General features: G+C 41.4%; 1 long non-coding RNA gene and 4 other non-coding genes across 5 annotated transcripts in view; all 5 read right to left on the bottom strand.

Moving 5' to 3' along the window:
* LOC144375496 (uncharacterized) overlaps positions 1 to 20,111 on the bottom strand; it is a 71,696-nt gene that overhangs the window by 19,780 nt on the left and 31,805 nt on the right. The gene's annotated exons all lie outside the window — the stretch shown is intronic.
* Trnac-gca (transfer RNA cysteine (anticodon GCA)) lies at positions 8,115 to 8,186 on the bottom strand. Its single transcript has one exon. It is a non-coding gene; the product is annotated as a tRNA-Cys (tRNA).
* Positions 9,097 to 9,168, bottom strand: Trnac-gca (transfer RNA cysteine (anticodon GCA)). The gene has a single exon. It is a non-coding gene; the product is annotated as a tRNA-Cys (tRNA).
* Trnac-gca (transfer RNA cysteine (anticodon GCA)) lies at positions 10,880 to 10,951 on the bottom strand. The gene has a single exon. It is a non-coding gene; the product is annotated as a tRNA-Cys (tRNA).
* Positions 15,192 to 15,263, bottom strand: Trnac-gca (transfer RNA cysteine (anticodon GCA)). The gene has a single exon. It is a non-coding gene; the product is annotated as a tRNA-Cys (tRNA).

The following is a 20,111-nucleotide window of genomic DNA, read 5'->3' as shown; positions in this document are numbered from 1 at the left end:
TTACCATTTGGTTAATCTCATCAGGGATTAATTCACTGATTAGGTTAAGGCTAATTAACCAAACATTTCTCCTCCAAACTTTCTTGTATTACCGCACATGTGAGCTTTGGGAGACACCTCATATCCAAACTATAACATTTCTATTTCATTGATTTTATCTCTTTCCTGGACTTGTTTTGGAATTTGTTTCTTATTGTTTATCAATGGCCTTGAGCTGCATCATTGGGTTATTTATTTGGACTTTTTCTGATTTTTATTATATAGGCACTCATCACTATAAACTTTTCTCTTAGAACTGTCTTCATAGTGTCCCAGAGGTTCTGGTATGTTATATCAAAATTCTCATCAGATTCTACTGATTTTTTAAATTTCTCCCCTGGTTTCTTCTATCATCCATTCCTAATTCAAAAGTGTATCATTTGGTCTTCATATATTTATACCTTTTCTGTTGATGTCTAACTTCATTCCATTGTGATCAGATAAAATAAAAGGAATTATACCATTTTTTATTTTCTGAGAGTTTCTTTCTGGCCTAAAATATGGCCTATTTTGGAGAATTTTCCATGAGCACCTAAGAAGAAAGTGAATTTGGCTGTGGTTGGATAAATTATTCTATAGATGTCTGTAAAGTCCATTTTATTTATATTTTAGGTCTGAAGAGTCTTTACTGAGTTTGTATGGAAGACTTGTCTACTGGTGAGAGATGTGTGTGGAAACTACCAGTATTATTGTATTGGAGTGTATCTGAGTCTTTAAGCTGAGTAGTGTCTGTTATTGTATAATTAGGTACACCAATATTTGGGGCATAAATATTTACTGTTATATCTTTTTGCTTGATTTTTCCCCCGTAACAGCATTTAAAGCCCTTATTTGTCTCTTCTGATTAATTTTAGCTTCAGATCTGCTTAGTCAGATAGGAACATAGCTATTTGTGTTTGTTTGGAGACGCAATTGTATAATATATCTATTTTCATCCCTTCCCTTTCAGGCTGTGGCTTTCTTTGTCTGTAAGATGATTTTCTTGCAAACAACATATATTTATGTCTTGTTTTTAAATTGATTTTTCTAGCCTATGTCTTTTAATTAGAAAGTTGAGACCATTTATATTCAATGTTGTTATAAAGAGAAACTTATCAATTCCTGACAGTTTGATTTATTTCTAATGCTTAATTTGGTTCTGTTTCTCATTTGTTTAGCTAGTCTTCAAATTAAAGTTGTCCATTTGCAAGCTCTGGGGATTGCTTTTGATTTCTTCTGTGTGTAGTATTTCTTTAAGAATTTTCTGACATTCCAGTATAGTAACCATGAATTCTTTTAGGATTTGCTTATCTTTGAAGGGTTTTTTTAATTTCTTTTTTTATTCTGAAGGATAGCTTCCATGGATATAATGATCTTGGTTGATGATTATTTTGTTTCAGCACTTGGGACACATCATTCCAAGCCTTCTTTGGATTTTATACTTTATACTGGGAAATAAGAAATAATTCTGTTTAGCTTCCATCTAAATGTGACCTGAAGTTTTTATCTGGAGGCTTTTAAAATTCTATCCTTTTACTATATGTTAGATGTTTTTCTAATAATGCATTGTGGAAAGATTCTTTCTTCATCTTGTTTATTTGAGGTTCTGAATGCCTTCTGTATCTGGATGTCCATCTCAATCTTAAAGTTTGGACTTTTCTTGTTATTGTTTCTCTGAAGAGGCTATTCATGCCATTCGCCTGTATCTCACAACCTTCTTCAATTCTAGTGATTCTTAAGTTTTGAATCTTAATGTTGCCTGCATCTCACAACCTTCTTCAATTTCAGTGATTCTTAAATTTGGGATCTTAAAGTTGCCCCAGGTTTCTTATATATCCTGGTTGCAGTTGTTTATTTTCTTTTCTTTACTACTATCTTAATGTTCAAGACTGGCAACTTTATCTTCCAGCTCTTCTGTCTTCAGCGTAGTCTACTCTATTAGAGAGATTTTCAACTGAACATTTTATTTGATTTAGTATATCTCTCATTTCCAAGACTTCTGTTTGGTTCTTTTTCAATCTCTCTTCTAATGGAATTTCTCATTTATTTCCTGTCACTTCCTAAGTCATTCAGTTACCTTCTGTGTTCTCTTCAAATTCGTCTGTCATTTGTACAATCATTCTTTTGAATTCCTTATCTAGTATTTTATCCATTTCTATATCTTTGGAGTTAGTTACTGGTGAATCATGAACTTTACGAGGCAACTTTGTTCTTTCATATTTCTTGTATTTCTCTGTTGGGTTTTATGCATCTGTTAAGATGGATCTCTCTTCCACTCTTATTTGTTAATCTTTTTAGGCCACAGCCTTTTCTTGACAAAATATTCTGGGATATCAAGTCATTATGAATTTTTCAATATATTTCCAAAAGGGTTTTGCAATATAGTTTTCTTCTTGGTTCTTTAGTGATGATGAATATATTTTGACAGAATGTATGGTGTGTCAAAGCTTGATTATTCCACTTTCCCTGTAGGTTATGAGTGGGGTCTTGTAGATCTGGCAATTTGTGTTGTATACAGCAGGGTATGTGAGGTGCGCCACCTATGATTGCTCTTCTTTACTTTACAAATCTGTATGTTCTAAAAGAATATGTGAATGATCTAGATTTTAAAAACTCATAGGTGTGGTGCCAAAGCCCTTATGTTAATTTTGTTTTTGCTGTAGGAGTAGATGTCCATTTCTACCTGGGGCCTGGTCATTAGTTTGGGTTTTTGTGTCCTTTATGTGTAATAAGTATCATTGAGGTTACAATATAGTTAGTTGGTTTGGGGAACAAGGTGTGCCATCTCTTGACTGGGTTTAGCTCAGCAGCAGAGTGTCTGTGAACTTGTAATGTCCTGATAAAGTCCCAATGTCTCCCAGAAAAGGAGCAAACAAACAATAGCAACAACACAAGCAAGCAATATACAGCATTAAAACAAATGCCTGCTGCCTACTATGACATCTACAACACAAATTACCATAAAAACAGGAATGGCATTGTTGGTAATTGTCAACAGAAAAAATAATAAATAGTCATGAACTAGATCTGATATAAAAAGCAGATGTTAACTATGATATCCCACAGTACTAGTAACTGCAAAAGCATGAATGGTAGAGGAAGGAGTTACACCAACTAAATAGTTCTTAAAAATAATAAGAGTGAGGAGAAGTGGTTCATGCTTGTAATTCCAGCGGCTCAGCAGTCTGAGACAGGAGAATCACAAGTTCAAAGGCAGCTTCAGCAATTTCAAGGCACTAAGCAACTCAGTGAGACCCTGTCTCTAAATAAGATTCAAACTAGGGCTGGAAATGTGGCTCAGTGGTTGAGTGCCCCTGCAATACCAAAAAAGGGGTGGAGGTGGGGGCCTAGGGTTGTAGCCCAGTGGTAGAACACCTGCCTAGCATATATGAGGCACTGGGTTTGATCCTCAGCACCACATAAAAATAAATAAATAAAGCCTTTGTGTCCATCTACAACTAAAAAAAATTAGATCGTAAAAGATACAGTTCATTAAGAGAAAAGAAAATATGATAGGAAGGTAAAAGAAGTTTAGAATGTTCAAAATGTGAAAGAGAGAAAAATCAAAAGAGATTTATTTAGTAAGTGATGACTATAAAGAAGGAGTTAAAAAATAAATAAAGGGCTGGGGTTGTGTCTCAGCAGTAGAATGATCGCCTTGCACGTGTGAGACCTGGGTTCGATCCTCAGCACCACATAAAAATAAATAAGTGAAATAAAGGTATTTTTTCCAACCAACTAAAAATTAAATATTTTTTAAAATAAAAAAAAATAAAAGTGAGTAAATATACAGAAGAAGATAATTTGGCTATTAGAGGGAGACGAAAGAAGAGAAAGAATCAGGAGAAACAAGCAAAAATAAGCAAAAAACCCTAACCCTCAAAAACAAGACTAGGAAAAATAACAATAATTTTAAAAATGGTAAAATAAGAAAAAAGAAACAAATGTGTGTGTGTGTGTGTGTGTGTGTGTGTGTGTGTGTATCCACTAACCAATCAGCACATCAATATAGCTAGAACTCAGAGGGCGGGATAGAGAGAGACAGAGACAAAGACAGGGAGACTAGAGGGAGAGAGGAAAAGATTCTTAATTAAAAATAAAAAAATCATCTCCACTACATGGTCAAAATGATTGATGAGAATGATCGATGACTGCCCTCTTTCTGTTTCTTCTTGTGCTGTGTACCCTTACGAAGAACAAGGACTGGGGGGTTGTCAACCCCTTCCTCGTTGTGCTGCTCACTGAGGTGTCAGCTGAGTGGCCTAAAACTGAAGCTGGTTGAAACTGCTCTCGGCTTCCCTTCTCCAGGGAGGACAGAACTGGAAGTACTGTTGACTGGAGTTCTGTCTGGACAGACCAGATCCTACAGAATTCTAAATGGGAAGTTCTAGTGACTGGGGCATCACTCCTAATGGGTCTTTGGGATTTGGGGGTGGTATCTGCTCTTTGATGATTAGATCCAAACATCCTCAGGGCCAGGCAGATACCAATCTCTGCTGAACTTCTACGACTAAGTAGCATTCCAAGAATTCTACCTTTAGGGCAGTGAAGCCAACCCTACACAGGTGTCTCATTCTGCTGCTCATGAATGCAGGCTTCCTAGGCTTAGTCTCCAAATGTGATCACGCCCACATGTTCAGATTCTCTAAAGCAAGTTGTGCTCCACTCTATCTCTAACTTCATTTCCCCTGGGGAACAATCTTCTCTGTGCCTGTTTTAATCATGCTCTAGTTAGTGCCCTAACTAGGCCCAGTGATAGGTACTTGCTGGGACAGTGTGGCTGTATTTCCTATGATGTCCTTGGCTCCCACATGGACATCATAGTGGTGGCTACCACTTCAGCTCTCTGCCTGCCAGATGAGAAACACAGAGCGCTTTTTGAACACCGGTTCTCTGTGTAGCCTCTAGATTAGCCGAGTGCAGCTGCTGTTCTGTAGTACAGGTTTTTCCATGCCAAACTTGTCCATGGTGCTTCTCTCTCTGTTTTCCTTCCCTCTGTGGTGACCAGCACCTCTCCTGCTGCCACAACCACCTTGACTCCCATGTACTCTTTTTCATCCTCTGTTCAATGCTCCTGAATTGTTAGTCTGTAAGGGAATCTGAATGTTTAATGTTAACTTTCAGTGAATTCCCTCGTTCACCCACCTTGCTAAGAAGCAGAGCTCCCACTGCTTCAGCCCCAAGCCACGGAACAACTGGAAATGCGGCCTTCCTCCAACCTGCCATCTTGAATCCTCCCCTCTGCTATTTTTACCCCTAATTTTGGCTGAGAGAGCAGGGGAAGTGTCCATGTCGCTGGCATGACAGTGTGGCACTTAGAGCAACTAGCTCTCATGTTCAGCTGGTTCACTAATTCAGTGACAGGAGGTCAAAGGTTCTCTTGATACAATCAGAAGGGCCCTGTGTTTGGGCTGCAGGAGAACCTCACACACAGTGTCCTGTTGGAGCTTATTATTTGCTCTCTGAACCAATCGAATCAGCCTTCCCTCCTGAAGCCACACCAACTGCTCTCAGGAAACTGCATGTTGGATTCTGGGGGACTGTGAGAAAGTCTCACCCAACTTTTTCTAAGGGCTTCTACATTTCCATACCCCAAAATGACCCAGATATGGATTACCCCCCCAAGTCCAATAAGGCTCAGTGACCAAGCACACCCGCCTCATTGGCCTGAGGATCCTTTGCCTTCTACCCTTTGTGGTCCCAGCCTGGGCACTTTCATTTGAGAAGAGCCCATCTCAGACTGACAGACACAGAGGACAATAGATGGCAAGATGGGAAAGAGCTCAAGGCCATCAGAGAAGTCTGAAGATCCAGGATCATAAAGCAGGCAGGATCCAGGCTAGAGGGCCAGGATCCCAGCCAGCCTGGTTAGGGAGCCAGCCACCAGCCCTCCACAGTGACCACTGCCCAGTACCTGACCCCACTGCCGATGCCTGAGCTCCAAGGTGAATTCCACATTGAGCCTGCCTCTGAGCAATTTCCTTCACACTCACAGTTTTTCTTGGGGTATAGAGTTGGCCAAGTTCAAGGTATTAGCCATTGTGCTGAATGATTTCATATGTCAAATTGGGTATTCTGTGGTAGGCAGAGATTTGGCCAAACACTATTGGAGCTGCTGCTGTGAAGGCATTTTTAAATTAACATTTAAATATAATTAATGCTTAAATCAGTAGACTTTGTGTAAAGGCCATTACCACTCTAAAGTGGGTGGTCTCATATAATCAGTTAAGCCTTAAGAGGAAAAACTGAGGATTATGAGAAAGAGGGAATGTGCCCCAAGACTGTCTTCAGACTCAAGCTGCCACGTCCCCTTTTCCTGGTGGGAGTCCAGACTGTGGAGCCTCCTGTAGAAATCATGCTTATATGTTCCACAGCTGTAGGCCAGCTCTTAAAATCTCTCTCTCTCTCTCTATTGGTCTGTGTTCTCTGGAGAACTGGGCCTAGCACCCACATATTTGGGAAGGATACATCTGCTGCTTTTGTCTTCCTTAACCTGTCTAGACTAGATCCTGTCTTCCATTCTGAGACCCATGAGCACAGACTGGGTCTTGAAAACCCAGGGGTTCTCTAGATTGACAGGTGTCAGAAATTATTTCTGGTGAACTCCTTATCTACCTTGCCTCTCTCCACCTGGATGGCAGAATCACATGGTAACCATCGTGGTCCTCCAATGAAAAGCAGTGGCCACCTGGATCTGAACCAGGGACCTCTTGATCTGCAGTCAAATGCTCTACCTCTCAGCTATGGCCTCACGTGTCTATAACCTCTCATTAGCCCCTTTTCCCCCACAGCACCTCTTATGGTTTAGATATGAGGTGTCCCCAAAAGCCCGTATGAGAGACGATGCAAGAAAGTTTAGAGGTGTCATGATCGTGTTGTGAGAGCCTTCGCCTAGTCAGTGCCTTGATCCGCTTGAACAGACTAACTGGGTGACGGCTGCAGGCAGGTAGGTGTGGCTGCAGGAGTGGGTGGCTGGGGACGTGCCTGTGGGGTGTATACTTTGTCCCTGGTGAGCCCAGCTTGGTCTCTCTCTGCTTCCTGATTGCCATGTCCTGGGCTGCTTTCCTCCCCTAGGCCCCCTAGCCTGGATCCTGCCTGCTTTATGATCCTGGGTCTTCAGACTTCTCTGATGGCCTTGAGCTCCTTCCCATCTGGCAATGGATTTGACTAACTAAGGACTGAGACCTCTGAAACCATAGCCCTCAAATAAACTCCCCTGTGTTGCTCTTGTCAGGTCTTTGGTCATAGAGGTGAAAAAAACTGGGTGAAGCAGCACCACACCCAGGCTGTCTATGATTCATAGTCCAATGCAGTCTCGGCAAGTTCTGGAAACTGCCAGGTTTCTCTACTTAGTCTGCCCTACCCAGGCAGCCTTTTCACGCGGAAAGGACACCAGATGCCAGTGTTTCCATTAAGTCCACACACAATGATCAGATAAGAGCTTTCATGAATCTCACAGAGCTCAGGAAGGGCCTCCTCTACACTCCAAGACCTCAAGGAGGGAGCTCGTTATTGCCCTCTATCACACATTCACTCAACAAACACTCATAGAACTTGTCAGGAACTGGATCCTCTCATACATGTAAAGGCCACAGAGACTGGGAAGATATTGTCCCTGATCTTCAGAGTCTTAGTCCAGATATTTCCATGAGATTCTTCACTGATGTGTCAGGAGCCTAAGCAGAGTCCTGAGGGAGCAGGAAGTAAGCAGCCTGCTGCCAGGGGTCAGGAGGTGCTTCCTGAAGAGGTGACAAAGAAGATTTGATAGAGAAAAAGCTGGGCTCCTCAGCCCCATGGACCTGTTGGAAAGCTGGACATCCATGCAGTTAGGAACACTCACGGTCATTGCCTTGGAGGACAGCCTGTGCATAACCAGCCCTGACTTGGAGGAACCTCAAAACAAGCACTCTGCTATCTCCTTCTACAGAGGAGGACACAGATGTGGCCTGAGCAGAATCAAGAACACAAGGTGAACACACTCAGTTCCCACCTGGGATACGGCTGAGGGTTAAGAGCCAAAATGGTGTGCGCGCTCTCTCTCTCTCTCTCACATGACATGGCAGCCTCCCACACCTGTCATCTAAAAGTCTTCAGCAAGGGGGCACCTGGATTTGAACCAGGGACCTCTTGATCTGCAGTCAAATGCTCTACCCCTGAGCTATACCCCCACTCATGTAGAGCCTCTCATTAGCACCTTTTCATCCTCAGCACCACACCTGGCCACTCTGCATGTTCCAGCAAACTGCCAGCTTTCTCCACTGAAGTCTGCCCTCCCTTCTTTCATCTCCAACCTTTACTGGTCCCATCCCACCTCAGACTGCTGAGAGCACCTGGAATGGACTCCAGTGCTTCTCTAACACACAGTCACCAGACAAGAGCCAGTGACACGGGGTCTTTAGTGGACCCCACACAGCCCAGGGAGAACCTCCCCAAACAAACCCTCATGGAGTTTGGTAAGTGCCTGATCTGTCATCCATGTTGAGGTCACAGAAACAGGGAAGACATTGTCCTTGTTCCTCAAAAAGTCTTAGTAAAAATAGGAGAAAAACCCAGGAACAAAATATTTCCACTGATGTGGCAGGACCCCCTGGGGGTCAGCAGGGACTTCTCACAGAGGTGACAAAGAAGAGTTGCCTGAGGAAGAAGCTGGGCTCCTCAACCCCGCAGACCTCTTATAAGGCTGGATGTCCATGCAACCAGGGAGCCTCCTGGTCACTGCCTTGGAGGACAGTGTGTGACACAGCATGACCAGCCATGCCCTGGAGGAGCCTCTCAGCCTGCCCTCTGCTGTCCCCTTCTGGAGAGGAGGACACAGATGTGGCCAGAGCAGAACCCAGAGCACAAGTGAGCACACTGTGGTTGTGTGCCCAAAAACCCCACATGTGATTGGAGACGGAGTCATAATGGAGTCCACATGATGAGGAAGGGCTCTGTTCACCAAACGCTCTGGGCCAGGGGATGATGCCTGGGACACCACTAGGGGTAAGAGCTAAGACGGATGACATGGTCACTATGTGACACCTTGTTCTTCAGGGCTTTAGAAGTTTTCCTCTCTGGCATGTAAAAGAGCCTCCAACAAGGGGGCACCTGGATTTGAACCAGGGACCTCTTGATCTGCAGTCAAATGCTCTACCCCTGAGCTATACCCCCTGCTGCCTAGGAGTGTGCAATAAGCACCCTAAACATGAAAGGCCACACCCTGGATTCTCCTCCTGAAGATGTGCACTTGATAGTGTCACCTACTTCCTTCATCCTACACTTCCTTCCTGTGTCCACATCTGCCTTCCCCCTCTACTTAAGACCAGCACCTTCCCCTCTCTAGTCCCCAGGTGAGGCATTAATGTCATGGATGTCTGCAGCTGGAACCTCCTTAAACTCAACTAGAAGAGCCAGACTCAAGGAGCCGGCTGCTCAGCAGACCCTGTGGAGGTGAAGGTGGAGCAGGATTGGGCAAAAGCAAAACTTCATGCTTCTCCCTGAGAACTCCCACGTGAGATCCTCTGGGAACAGAAACTAGGAACGATGTGTCTCTCTAACAAGCTTACTGAGCAATTCCGACTCACAGTTTGGAGATAGTAATTTAAACTGTTCCCTTCCATGCTATAGACCTGGAAAAAAATGACAGTAATTAATAATATCCAAAAAAAACACACCTGATTGGTGACAGACTCATAATAGAGCCCACATTCATGAGGAAGAGCTTCTGTGCACAAAACAGTAGGGAGCTGCCCTGGCCTTTGTGCCACTCAGTCTGCACGTGCAGTGTGAGTCTCAGGCACCTGGTGGGCCAGAAGTGACAGAGGGACAAAGGGAGGAAGGGGCCTTGACTTTGGCTTCTGAGGCTGCAAGTAGAGCCCTTTCTCACAAGGCTCACACCACTGGGGACCCTCAAAACATGCCAAGGGGGTGCACAGGCTGGGGACAGAATGAGAAGAAAAAGAAACCAATGCAAGAGAATTGCCCACCCAAGGAAAGAGGCAGAGCCAATAGCACTGAAGGGCTGGGGCACGGAGGTCACATGGAGCAGCAGGAGAAAGGGAGGGGTGGAACAAAGAGAACCTCTGCCCCTCTGGTCTCTCCTTGCAGGAAGATTCAACGTTAGGGGACTGAGGAAGAGAAAAGACACTGTTTTCTATACCTGTTCTGAGAGCAAAACCAGAGAGCATCTGCCTATGCTCCTCAGTCCAAGATCTTACTCAAAACAACCAGTGTCGCCTAATGAGCCTGCTTCAGTGATGAGTTTTACTGCAGGGAGTCCAGGCCTCCATTATGGGCCTCCACCACCTTTGCAAAGCTCTGCCTCTACAGTTTGTCACCTTCTCCTCACCTGTAGCTTCATCTAACCTGCATGCCTTTCCTACAGTTGCTCACCTCCACCCACCTGGCCACTGTCTGTCCCTGCAGACCCAACTGTCCTTCACTCAGGGACTGAAGACACCAGCTGGACTTCATTACTGGTCTCCTCTGAAATGTTCTTAACAATGATACGATGATGTAAATTCCAACAATTTTTCTGCCAGTTAGAATCACTGGTTGTTAGGGTAGATGTTAGCAGGGGACAGTGCTCCCCTAAATTAAAGTTCCCTGACCTGAGTTCTGCTGATCAGAATTACTGCATGTGATCTATCTGGGTTTGAATAAAGTCAGCCAGTAATAATGCAGTAATGCAAGTTAATCTGGGTAACTCTGATTCAGTGTTTCTCTGTAATACAAACACTACAGAGCAAGCAGGGCTATTTAGTCAGCACTTGGAGATGTTGTGGGGTAGAGAGTGATACTATTTATCATCCTCCCAGCAAGTTTGGCCACAGCAGAATACAAAACACTGGATGCACTTCAGTGATTACAAATTTAGCACAGTAGGGGGCACCTGGATTTGAACCAGGGACCTCTTGATCTGCAGTCAAATGCTCTACCCCTGAGCTATACCCCCTCTTATGTCAATGAGGTTTCATTAATATCTTTCACTCCAACAGCCACACCCAGACTACCTGTGACCTATGAATGGCTTCAGGATGGGAGTTCTTGGCAGCTGCCAGGCCTGGGTCAGTGGAAACTCATCATCTTGCTACCTACAACAGACAGCACTCCCCACATCAAAAGCCCTCAGCCTGTGTCTTCCCAGCCTTGAGGCCAGGTGGGTTATTTGTGGGATTTTATTGACTGGGGGTAAGTTTTTTGAGTTTTTCTTATATTAATCCTTTGTCAAGAGAGTAGCTTGCAAATATTTTCTCCAATTCTGTAAGTTCTTTCTCCACATTCTTAATCATTTCCTTTGCTGTGTAGAAGCTTTAAAATTAAATGCTATTTGATTTATTAATTCTTTGTACTACTTCCTGAGCTTTAGGGGTATTATTGAGAAAGTTATTACCTGTACCTATGTGTTGGAGTGTTGACCCTATGTTTTCCTCTAGGAGTTTCATAATTTCTAGTTTAATTTCTAGGTCTCTGATCTATTTTGAGTTGACTTTAGTGTAGTGTGGGAGATAAGGATCTAGTCTTATTCTTATACATATGGATAACCAATTTTACCAGGATCATTTGTTTAAAATGTTTAATTTTCTCCAATGTGTTTTGGCAACTTTGTCAAGAATCTGTATCTATTTGGGTTTGCCTCTATCCCTTCTATTCTGTACCTTTGGTCTATATGTCTGTTTTCTGTGCCATGCAGTTTTTACTAAAGCCCTGTAGTGTAATTGTAAGTCAGGTATTGTGATGCCTATAGCATTGCTTATTTGCCTTAAAATTGCTTAGGTATTCTGAGTAGGTACTCACGAGTTGGTACTCATGCTTTTTCAGGAACTCCATTTGCATGGTATATCAAAATCCATTCTTTCAGACTCAGTTTCTGGCTGTCTTTGCTTGTAGGGTGAGTCTCTTGCAAACAACATTTAGTTAGGCCTTGTTTTTTTAATTCATTCTTCCAGTCCATGTTTTTCAATTACATTTATATTAATGTTATTATACAGATGTTTATTAATTCATGCCACTTTTATTTATTTCTAATGTTTAATTTGTTCTTCTCATTTGTTTAACTATTCTTTTTAAAATTTCTTTTTTTAATTTTTTTATATGTATGGACCTTTATTTTATTCATTTATTTATATGTGGTGCTGAGGATCGAACCCAGTGCCTCATACATGCTAGGCAAGCGCTCTACCACTGAGCCACAGCCTCAGCCCCCTTTTAAAAATTTCTAATGAGATTTTTCCATTTGTGACTTCTGGGTTTTTTTGGTTTGGGGTTTTTTTAAATTTCTTTTGTGTGTAGTATTTCTTTAAGAATTTTCTGTAATGCTGGCTTACAATTCTATTAGTTTCTGCCTATGTTGGAAGGTTTTTATTTCTACTTCAATTCTGAAGGATAGCTTTGGTGGATGTAATGAACCTGGTTGACAGTTATTTGGTTGACAATTGTTTTCTTTCAAGGTTTTGAACACATCATTCCAAGCCTTCCTGATTTACTAAGAAAACAGAAGTAATTCTGATTGGTGGCTTCCAATTATGATCTGATGTTTTTCTCTTGAGGCTTTCAAAATTCTATTCTTGTTCTGTTTGTTAGTCATTTTAATTATTATGTGTCTTGGTGAGGATCTTTTTTGATCTTCTCTATATAGGGTTATGAATGCCTCCTGTATCTGGATGTCCATCTCATTCTTAAGATTTGGAAGTTTTCTATTATCTCCCTGAAGAAACAATATCCATGCCATTAGCCTGTATCTCACAATCCTCTTCAATTCCAATGCATCTTAATTTTGCAATCTTAATGTTTTCCTGAGTCTTGTATATTCTGGTCATGGTTATTTACCTTCCTTTCTTAAATATGATCTAAATGTTCAAGGTTAGCCACTTTGTTTTCCAGCTCTGAGGTTCTATCTTTAGCATGTTCTACTCTATTGTAAATCTATTGGCCTTTTTAAGTCGTTTTTCATTTTTAAGACTTCTGCTTGGTTCTTTTTCATATCTCTAGCTTCTTATTGAATTTCTCATTTATATCCTACATTGACCTTGTTAATTTTTTTTTGTATTTTCTGGAAATTCATTGATCATTTTTATCATCATTCTTTTGAATTACTTCATCCACTTCAGTACTTTTGCTGGTGAATGATAAATTTTAGGAAGCCACATATTACCTTGATTTTTCATATTTCTTTGTATCCTTGTGCTGGATTTTATGCATCTGTTAGGATAGATTTTTTTATACTCTTATTTGTTAACCTGCTTAGGGCCCAGTCTTCTCTTGCCAAAATATTCTGGACTATAATGTTGATGTGAATTTTTTCATTTCCAAATGGGCTTTGAGGTACAATTTCCCTGAAAGTTCTTTGGTGATGATTAGTATATTTTGATACAGTTTATATTGTGTCAGAGCTTGAGGATTCCATTTTCCATACAGGTCTCAAAAGAGTGGTATTCTTTTTGTAGATCTTCTAATTGTGTTGTATACAGTGGAATACAACCTCTATGATTGCTTTTCTTCATTTCACACCTCCATATATTCTAAAAGGCAATGAAAGTTATATAGATTGAGACCCTTCATGAGTATGGTTTCCACAGCCTTTGTATTAAGTCTCTGTTTTGGTTGAAAGAATGGATGTCTATGAGTGGGATCTGTGGATGGTCCTCATAGACATTACCACTTGAAATAGGGTCATTAATTTGAAGTTTTAGTCTCTTTTTATTTTTATTTTAAAGTATCATTGAAGTTTGAGCATGGTTAGTTTGTTTGGGGAGAAAGGTATATTGCCTCTTGGCTAGGTTTAGCCTAGCAGAAGAATCTCTATTCTGTGAACTTGTAGTGTGCCACTAGATTCCCAGGACCTCACAGAAAAAGGGAGAAACAAACAATATCAACAACAGAAGCAAACCATATTCAACATTAAAATAACACCAATTGTTACAAAAGTAAGAATGGTGGTGTCAGCAATTGCCAAAAGCAAAAATAATGAATAGCCATGAACTAGATCTGGCATTAAAGTAAACAGCAAGTATCAACTACATCATCCACAGTACTAACAACTGCAACAGCATGAATGGTGGTGATAGGAGTTATATAAAACAAACAGTTCTAAAATTTGGTAAAAATATAGAAACTGCCAGCTTTCTCCATTGGAATGTGACTTTACCTATTATAATTCCAACTTTAATGAGTCCCCTCAATCTCCACTCTCAGACTGCTAGAGGCACCACATTTGCACCTAGAAAGCACACCTGACTCCAGTGTTTCCCCTAAATCCACACACAGTCATCAGACTGTGGTACTGATCTTCAATGAACCTCACACACAGCCCAAGGAGAGCCTCCTCCATACTCCAATGCCTCAAGGAGGGGACTCATTATTTCACTCCGTCACTTATTCCCTCAGCAAATGATCATGGAGCTTGTTAGGTACTAGACCCTGTTGAGGCCACAGAGAAAAGGAAGGTATTGTCCTTGATCTTCGGGACAACTATTTCCATAATATTTCCACAGAAGCAACTGGAAACTAAGCAGAGACCTGAGAGAACAGGAGGTAAGGAGCCCCTGCCCAGGGGGTTAGGAGGAGCTACCTGCAGAGGTTATATAGAGGATTCACCTAAGGAAGAAGCTGGGCTCCTAATCACCACAGACCTCTTAGAAGGCTAGGGTTCACTGGGTGCGGTGGCACACGCCTGTAATCCTGGTGGCCCAGGAGGCTGAGGTAGGAGGATCATGAGCTCAAAGCCAGCCTGAGCAATTAGCAAGGCTCTAAGCAACTTAGTGGGACCCCATCTCTAAATAAAATATAAAAATGGGGATGTGGGGATGAATCTCTGTGACTGCGTGCCCCTGAGTTCAATCCCCAGTACCAAAAAAAAAAAAAAAAAAGCGGGGGTGGGGTGGGGTGGGGGCTAGATGTTCATGCAATGAGGGAGTTTTGTTGTCGACTCCCTAGAAGACAGCCTGTGCCAGAGCATGACCAGATGTGACCTGGAGGAGCCTCACAGCCAGCCCTTTTCTGTCTCCTTCTACAGAGGAGTACAGAGGTGTCACCTGATTAGAATCCAGAGTACAAATGAACACACTGCAGTTCAGAGGCCTGGAACAGGGCTAGGAGTTTAGGGCCAATGCGGATGGACTTGAGCCATTATTGACTCCTTGTTATTCACTACTTTAGAAGCCTTCCTCTTTGGTATCTAAAATGAGACTCTAGCAACGGGGCACCTGGATTTGAACCAGGGACCTCTTGATCTGCAGTCAAATGCTCTACCCCTGAGCTATACCCCCTACTACTTATGAGTGTGTAATAAGCATTCTAAACACCTGGATGGTCACACCCTGGATTTCTCCACCTTCCAATGTGCACTTGCTAGTGTCCTACCATCATTTACGTCCTACTAGGCCACACACCATCTTTTGGGTTATTCTAGCCTACATGGCTTTCATTTCAAAGCCCCAATTCCATAATCCAACATGTTGTCCCCAACTTTAGGTTCATGTCTTCCTTCCACAGTATAGAGAAGAGGAAGAGAAGAGACAAGCCTCTCCCTGTAAGACGTTCTGATCTAATTGGCCTGGGGTGGGGCCTGGGAAATGGCACTTTTATAGACTCCTCAAATGATTCTAATTTATATTGGTGGTTAAGAACAGGGTTAAGAACAATCCACAGTAAAGCCTCAGCATTTGCTGGTTGTGATAAAAATGTTTATCCTGGTGGGTTCTAAAGAAGTTGAAATTTCAGGGGTCTGTTAGAATAGGTCAAGAACAGGAATAAGAAGTGAGCACCAGGATTTGAACCAGGGACCTCCTGATCTGTAGTCAGATGCCCTTCCCCCAAACTATACACCCTCCTACTCCTATGAGGCTTCATTATTTCTTTCACTCCTACAGACACACCCCCGACCTCCTGTAATTTATTAGTCACTGCTTCAGGATGAGAGCTCTTGGCAGCTGCCAGGCCTGGGACAGAGGAAACTCATCACCCTGCTGCCTACAACAGACAGCCTCCCCTCCACAACAGTCCTCAGCCTGTGTCCTCCCAGCCTCAGGGCCAGGTGCAGACTACAGCCTGGAGAAGCATTGGCTGCTAGCATGGCCCTCACATCTAATGCCAGGGACCTCATGGTAGGCCCCCACAAACACAAACTCCAGAGATTGAGGTGTCTGCTCGGACACACTTAGGCCCCTCTTAAGTTGGGCCTGACTCTCTTGGCCCAATACTCAGTTCAGGGCACTTTCTACAAAACTACAATCTAGGAAAGAAGATTCAGTTAATATAGATGTAGAATGATACAGAATGAGCCTCTCCAGGAAATAATCAGAAGTAGGTTTAGGAATCCTTGAAGCATTAAAGAACTGATACCAATACAGCTCAAGGACCAGGACATGCTCCCAGCAGCAGGGTGACATGGATGCCAAAGCTTGGACTCTGAAGCCAGACAGCCTGAGTTCAAGTCCTGGGACACATCACTTCTCCTCCCTGTGATCCAGCTTCAAACCCATAAAATGTGTATATGTCAACACTTGACAGGTTGTTGTATAGAATAGATGACTTAATCCATGTATTGCACTTCAAATAGCACTGGCACATGCTAAGTTCTACATACTGTCTGCTGAACAAATAGACTTACCAGGAATCAGCACCATTCACTGAGTCAAGAAGAATAACACTGGAACTCACCCTGCAAACACCCCACATATGAAGCTGTTAGAAAAAATCAGAGCATTTTACATAAAAGAGGAAAATAGAATCGAGGAGGAAAGACTACCAAAATGAACGCAGATATAGTTTGAATGAATCAAATGAGACATTCAAGAAATGAAAATGTAATTGACATGTTTTCCTTTTAATTTACTTTTTTAAATATTTTTATTTATTTTTTAGTTATAGGTGGACACAATTGCTTTATTTTTTATTTTATGTGGTGCTGAGGATTGATCCTAGTGCCTCACGCATGGTAGGCGAGCGCTCTACCTCTGAGCCACAACCCCAGCCCTAAATTTACTTTTATTGAATAAGTATAGTTTATACAATAGAGTGTGCAAATCTTTATGTACTACTTGATAGATTTTTACATATGCACACGTGTAACCACCTGAATAAGACACAGTTAGTCTCTATCACTCAGAGGCTCCTGTGGACTCCTTCCTTATTATTCCCTCCTCCAAGACTATCAGTGTGGATGAGTTGGCCTGCTCTGGAGCTGTGTCTACATGGAATCAAACATTAGTTATTCTTTTGAGTCTAGCGTCTTTCGCCCAACCTCATGTCAATTAGAGTCACCCACATTTGTCCACTATGGCAATAATTTGTTATTTTTAACTCCTGTTTATTATTCTGTGTTATGATAAAACACCATTTATTCATATATATACTATAGATAGAAATTTCATCCAGTGTGGAGCTGTTTTAGTCAGCTTTTCCTCTCTTTCACCAAAAGATCCAACAAGAAAAATTTAGAAAAGGAAAAGTTTATTTTGGCTATGGTTTCTGAGTTGGTCAGCCAACTCCATTTCTCTGGGCCCAAAGTGAGGCAGAACATCATGGGGTGTGGTATAGTACAGGACATCACAATCAGGGAGCAGAGAGAGAACACCACTCACCAGGGGCAAAATATAAACCCCAAAGGCACACTTCCCTCAGTCACACCCTACCTCCCCAGTTACCACCCAGCTAATCCATACAGTAGATTAATCCACTGATTGGTTAATGCTCTCCCAATCTAATCATTCCACCTCTCAACATTCTTTCATATATTACACATGAGCTTTGGGGGGACACCTGATAGCTATACTGTAACAGGGACTATGAGGAAAGTGCTGCTATGAGCATTCTTGTGTATTCATAGACAATCTCTGAGGTCTATCTCTAGGAATACAGTAAGTAACAGGGTACTCATATTGCTAAGTAATAGGGTACTCATATTTTTTACATTAAAAATGCCAGACAGGTGTCTAAATTGGTTATACCGGATTCCACTACCACCACTAGGTTGAGTATTGCTGTGGCTATACATCCTCATCAACTCGTGGAATTCTTAGTTTTTCCCATTTCAACTGTTCTACTGAGACTACAGTGGCATCTCCCTGGCAAGCAATGATATTTGACATCTTTCTCTCTCCCTCTCTAAAAAGAACCACAGCTCATCAAAATGCATTCTGCTGTCATACATACCTAATTTGAATAAGTAAATTAATTGATTTAAAAAAAAAAAGATCAGTTCTGCTGAGGGCCATTGCCAAGTAGGAATGACGTATCAAAATTTCCTTGCCAGCGTACCCCATGTTAAATGGACTTGCCTTGGAAATTCGCTGTGACATTGTTTGAGAAAGGTGACCCTGCTCAAGGACGAGGGTGGATCCAGGTTTAGGGTATATCCTGCAGGTTTTAGGAAGTATCCCAGTTTAGGATAATTCAGGTTTAGGGCGTTCCTGGTTTAGGACAATCTGGATTTAAGGCAGTTCTAGGTTTAAGGTTATTCCTGCTGGGAAGAGGGATAAAAAGCCTCGTGGAGTACGTGAATTGGCGGCAGCAGAACTTGGATTTCCCCAGAACGTGTTTGTAGAGGGCCGGTGTGAGTTCGGGAATAATGAATTGCTGTTTGAATCTACAAAGCTGTGAGTGGCTCGTGATCTTGTGCCCAGCCAGACTGCGGCACAGTTCTGCTAAACTAACTAAAACAGATTAGTGAGAAGGGAGGGAGAAGCAAGACCACCAAGCAAAGAGTTTCGAGTTTCTCTGTCTTCATGCAAATTATAAAGATTCTAAAAATCTTTCTATGCCATCTAATATTACAGTTTATAGGCAAAATTGGCCTGTAATATCCTTGTACCATCATTTTAACATCATTGGAAACTATGCTAATGTATCCTTTCTAAAGAATGTCATGTTGGACTACCAGTATTTTCTTTTTTCACTTTGTTCTGAATTATCATTCTTATTTGTTTCAAAGAACAGCTTTTGTTTAATTGATCCTACCTTTATTTTCTATTACCTTAATTTATGTTTTCATTAATGAGTCTTTCATACTTTCTTCATTATTCTTTCCTAGGATTTAGTTTTACCAATTCATTTAAACCTTTTTTTGAGATAAATTCTTAGTTTGTTAATTTTCACTCTATTCACATTATTATAGATGAATTAAGGCTATAAATTGTCCTCTAACTACTGCTATTGCTGCAACTCTCAAGTTGTAATACCTAGTATTTTCATCACCATCAGTTAGTACATAATATTTCCTAATGCCTACTATAATTTCTTCTTTGATCCATAGATTATATAGAAGTGTAATTTTTAGCTTTTTAACACATGAGAATTTTATAAATCTTGTATTTTCTAATTATTTGATGTTATTGATTTCCAGTTTAATTTTATTTTTTTATTTTTATTTTATTTATTTATTTTGTGGTGCTGGAGATTGAACCCAGGGCCTTGTGCATGCAAGGCAAGCACTCTACCAACTGAGCTATATACCCAGCCCCAGTTTAATTTTATTTTGATCAGAAAATGATCTTTATGATTTTAATACTCTGGATATTCTAAGTTGCTTTATGGTTCAGTATAGTTATTTTATCAATACTTCATGTGCACTGGAAAAAATGCATATTTTGCAGTTAAGTGCAAGAGTCTTTACATTTCAATTAGGTCAAGTTTATTAATACTGAGGCTAAATATTTGGTATCACTTCACAAGTCAGTTTTTAAGACTTCTCATAAAAGGGATCCAATGAAGATTTGTCCATTTCTCCATTTTAGTTTGATTTACCTCTGTTCAGTGTGTTTTGGGGCTGTAATTAGGTTTACCAAAATCAGAATTGCTGTTTCTTTATGGTGAGTTGACCTTTTTAACAATACAGAAAGACTCTTTCTCTTCTAAGTGTTAGTCAGCTTTCTATTACTGCAATAAATGCCCAAGATCACCAATTTTATTTAAAAAGTTATTTGGGCTCATAGTTTTGTAGCTTCAATCTCTGGCCACTTGGCCTTCTTGCCTTTGGACCCATAGCCAGGCAGCATATCATAGCAAGGAACGCATAGCAGAGGAAAATCATTTATCTCATGGCTGAGACGTAACAAAAGAGGGGAAGAGGATGGGGCGGGGGTCAGGCTATCCCCTTCAAGGACATACCCCACTGA

This window comes from Ictidomys tridecemlineatus, chromosome 2, assembly GCF_052094955.1.
Source record: "Ictidomys tridecemlineatus isolate mIctTri1 chromosome 2, mIctTri1.hap1, whole genome shotgun sequence".
Lineage (NCBI taxonomy): Eukaryota > Metazoa > Chordata > Mammalia > Rodentia > Sciuridae > Ictidomys > Ictidomys tridecemlineatus.
The sequence above is the reverse complement of the archived record's forward strand: the minus strand, read 5'-3'. Positions and strand labels throughout refer to the sequence as shown.